A 4,612-nucleotide genomic window follows, 5' to 3' on the forward strand; every position below is an offset into this window, starting at 1 on the left:
AAAAAAAAAAAAAAAAGAGAGATGACACTACAACAGATTTTATAGATGACAAAAGGGTAATAAAAGAATGCTATGAACATTAAGCCAATAAATTTGACAACTTAGGTAAAATAGACACATTCTTTGAGAGACACAGGATATAAAAGCTTGTTCAAGAAGAAATAGATAACACAACTAGCTCTTCATCTACTAACAGAATTTAATTTGCAGTTTCACAGAGAAAATTCCAGGACCAGATGCCTTCATTAGTGAATTCTATTAAACATTTTGGGAAGAAATAATACCAATTCTACATAAAATCTTCCAGAAAATAGAAGTGGCAGAACATTCTCTGACTCATTATACAGTAGCATTACTCTGATAACACAAGCAAAGATGTTACAAGAAAACTAAAGTATAAATATTTTTCATAAAGATAGATGCAAAAATATCTTAACAAAATATTAGCAAATTGAAATCATCAAGTTGTATCTATGAAGAATTTATTTATTTATTGAAGAAATTATTTAAAAATAAAAAGGCAAAATAATTATTAGGAACAAGAGTCAGAGGAGATTTAAAAATGGGAGAAACATACAAGCACATAGCCTAATAAATTAGAATGTCTAAATTCAATGAATTAAGGCCAGGAGCAGTGGCTCATGCCTTAATCCTGGCACTCTGGGAGGCCCAGATGTATGGACTGCTTGAGCTCAGGAGTTTGAGACCAGCTTGAGCAAGAGTGACACCCTGTCTCTAAAAAATAGCCTGATGTTGTGGCAGGTGCCTGTAGTCCCAGCTACTCAGGAGGCTGAGGCAAGAGAATGGCTTGAGCCCAAGAGATTGAGGTTGCTGTGAGCTATGATACCACAGCACTCTACTGAAGGCAACAAAATGAGACTCTGTTTCACATGGCACTCTACTAAGGGCAACATAATGAAACTCTGTTTAAAAAAAAAAAAGACTAAATTCAATGAATTATGACTTAATAGGCTCAAAAACTTAAAAAGATGATGAACTCAGAGGTTGCAGGCAAGATGGCAGCCAAGTAACAGCTTCTTTACAACCAGGCGTGGTGAAACTGGGGAGAGAAGACTTCAGGCAACTCTGACTTGTGGAATTTTCCCAGAAAAATCCCTTAGGGGACACAGGGAGACAGTGGGAGACTTCTGGACTCCAGGAGCAGTGGAGAAGTAGTAAGTGGTTGTGTTTGATCTGAGGCTGTGGCAGCTGCTGTGGCTGTAGGTATAGCAACAGTGAGATTACAGACAGTTCCCTGTAGGGCCTTCCTTGTGGGGTGTTTTCTTTTTTGGACTTGGGCACTTGGTTGAGCTACCTTGGGAGACCTTGGGCGAGTGTGCAAGAGACTTTTAGCAGTCTCCAGAGTTTAGGACTGAGCTGCTGGGCCAGAAAGAGCTTTCTTTGTTTGGTTGTGAGCCATGGGCAGCCAGTGTAGCTTCCTGCAGGGTCTGCCCTCAGGGTCTCAGAGGAAGGCCTGTGCTGGGAGATTTTAGGAAACTGAAGAAGTAACTCTCAATAGAGCCCAGAGGCCAGGACTGAGGCATCAGGGAAGAGCAGGGATTTCGTTGTTCAGCAATAGGTTGCCTTGCAACCTTAGCCCTCGGGGTGTAGTGAGGCCAGTTTGGCAGGCCCAATAAGCAGGCAGCAACTTAAGGAGAGATCCCAGCAACACATACTTTCCTGGGAAAGCCTCTGCTTAGCCAAGGGTCATGGTTTAAAGTGTCTTTTAAGCAGGCTGAGGAAACATTCAGGCTCTCAACCCTGTGGGGTTAGGGGACAAAGTAGCCAGTAGTGGCCTCCAGTCTCCATCTTATACAGCTGTATCAGCATTGTGATTAGTATCTCATACCCCAGAAGATCACCTGTTGCCCAGGCAATACTCAGCAAGATATATGTGTATATGGCTTTGTTTTTATTTCACCCCCCCCAGATTTTTATTTTTCTTTTTTTTCATTTTCTAGTGTAAATATAATTTTTCATTGTTGCCTTCTTTAATAATAAGAGCTTCACTTTTCCTAGTTTTTCTACCTCTGTTATTTGTTTTTTCCCCTTAATTTTATCCTATAATGTTTTTTGTTTGTTTTGGTTTGATTTATAGTATTTTTGTTTTTCTTCCTATTTGGTGGAGGTGGGGTACTGTGTCTGCCCAGGCTGACAAAATGCTGTAGACCTCAAGGGAACCAACCCAGCACCCCCAGAGGTTGAGGGGTTAAGGTGTGGGTCAAAGTACCCTACTGTACACCTCTATTACTCCTGTGCCTCCCTTTTTTGTCAGTCTTCCCTTTTACTCATTCCTTTTCCTTTCTCTTTTTTCCCTTCTTGCTCTTTAATCTTCTTATCCTTTTACTAAAAGGACACATCAACCTCTTAGGTCAGAGGCACAGTAACTTAAAGAGCAAGAAGAAGTGAAAGGAAAATTAGAGCAAGGAAACAGATAAAAGAAAACACTCATGAGGAAGAATCAGCAGAAAAATCCTGGCAACATGAAAAGCCACACCAGAGCAAGCCCCCCACCCCCAAGGGACCATGGGGTTGCTGCTGCAGAGAATTCCATCTATAAAGAAATGTTAGAAATGACAGAAGGGAAATTTAAAATATGGATGATAAAAACAATAAAAGAAATTGCTGAGAAAGTAGAAAATAACCAAAAGGAAATCCAAAAACAGAATCAAATAAGAGATGAATGATATGAAGAATATAGAAAGGATATAACAGAGCTAAAAGAATTGAAGCAGTCAATTAGGGAACTTAAAGATGCAGTAGAAAATATCAGTAACAGATTATACCACACAAAAGAATCTCAGAGGTAGAAGACAAAGCTCTTGAGCTAGGTCAGATACTTAAAGAGTCAGAGAAAAAGAGAGAGAGGAAGCAGAACACTCACCGATATACAAGTTATAGGTATCCCAGAAAGGGAAGAAAGATGCCCCAGAGGAATGGAAGCTATATTGGAGAAAATTATAAATGAAAATTTCCCAAATATCACCAAAGATTCTGACACACTCCTTTCAGAGGGATACTGAACCCCAGGTCATCTCAACTCAAATCGAGCTTCTCCAAGACACACTGTGGTGAACCTGTCCAAAGTCAAGACAAAAGAAAAGATTCTGCAGGCTGCAAGGAGGAAATACAATTGACGTACTTGGGTAAACCTAACAGGGTGACTGCAGACTTCTCAAATGAAACTTTTCAAGCCAGAAGACAATGGTCATCTACCTTTAATCTACTTAAACAAAACAATTTCCAGCCCACAATTCTATAGTCTGCTAAGCTAAGCTTTAAAATTGATAGCAAACAAAGAGAAAGTTTGCCACAAGACCAGCTATACAGGAAATACTTCCACCCGTTCTATACACTGACCATCACAATAGATCACCAGCAAAGCACTGAGAAACTAAAGGACCAAACCTAGTTTCCATGATGACACAAAACATAAAACTAAGCAATGGACTTTCACAAAATAAGATGTCTAGAGTGCCACCACACTTATCAATTCTCTCAATAAATGTTAATGGCTTGAATTCCCCACTGAAGAAGTGTAGACTGCTGATTGGATAGAAAAAAAAAATGCCATCCATTTGCTGTCTTTAGGGAACACACTTAGCCTCAAAGGATAAATTAAAACTCAACAGTTGAGGGATGGAAGACAATTTTTCAGGCAAATGGAATTCAGAAGAAAAGAGGGGTTGCAATCTTATTTTCAGATACAAGTGGATTTAAAGCAACTACAGTAAAAAAAGACAAAGATGGACACTTCATATGGGTCAAGGGAAAAATACAACAAGAAGACATTTCAATTCTAAATATTTATGCACCCAACTTAAATGCTCCCAGTTTCCTGAAACAGATCTTAATTAGTCTGAACAATATGATATCCCATATCACCATAATAGCAAATAGCAGGGGACTTTAACACTCCTCTCACAGAACTGGAAAGATCCTCTAAACAGAAACTGAACAAAGATACAAGGGACTTAAATGTGACCCTAGAACAACTGTGCTTGACAGACCTATATATAGAACACTCCATCCCAAAGCTAAAGAATATATGTTCTTCTCATCTGCCCATAGACCATTCTCCAAAATCAATCATATCTTAGGAAACAAAACAAACCTCAACAGAATCAAAAGAATTGAAATTTTACCTTATATCTTCTGAGACCACAAGGCATTAAAGGTTCAGGAAGAGATAAAAGAGGAAATCATTAATTTCCTTGAGCATAACAACAATGAAGATACAAGCTACCCAAACCTGTGGGATACAGCTAACAGTCCTGAGAGGAAAATTTATCACTTTAGATGCCCACATCCGAAAAACAGAAAGAGCACATCAAAAAACAAACATCATATAGAATTGGAAAAAGAACAATCTAAGCCTAAACTCAGTAGAAGAAAAGAAATATCTAAAATTAAATCACAGATAAATGAAATTGGAAACAAAAGAATCATTCTGAAAATTAATGAAACGAGGAGTTGGTTTTTTGAAAAAAATAAATACAATAGATAGACCTCTGGCCAGACTAACTAGAAATAGAAAAATAAAATCTCTAGTAACCTCAATCAGAAATGATAAAGGGGAAATAAAAACTGATGCCACAGAGATAAAAGAGAT

At 38.4% G+C, this 4,612-nt stretch overlaps 1 protein-coding gene across 2 annotated transcripts in view; it reads right to left on the bottom strand.

Annotated features, from left to right (window-relative positions):
* The window catches only part of WDR93 (WD repeat domain 93), a 72,776-nt gene that overhangs the window by 32,134 nt on the left and 36,030 nt on the right, over positions 1-4,612 (bottom strand). The window lies entirely within an intron of this gene.

The sequence above is a fragment of the Otolemur garnettii genome, unplaced genomic scaffold, assembly GCF_000181295.1.
Source record: "Otolemur garnettii isolate 467f Iridium unplaced genomic scaffold, OtoGar3 scaffold00029, whole genome shotgun sequence".
NCBI lineage: Eukaryota > Metazoa > Chordata > Mammalia > Primates > Galagidae > Otolemur > Otolemur garnettii.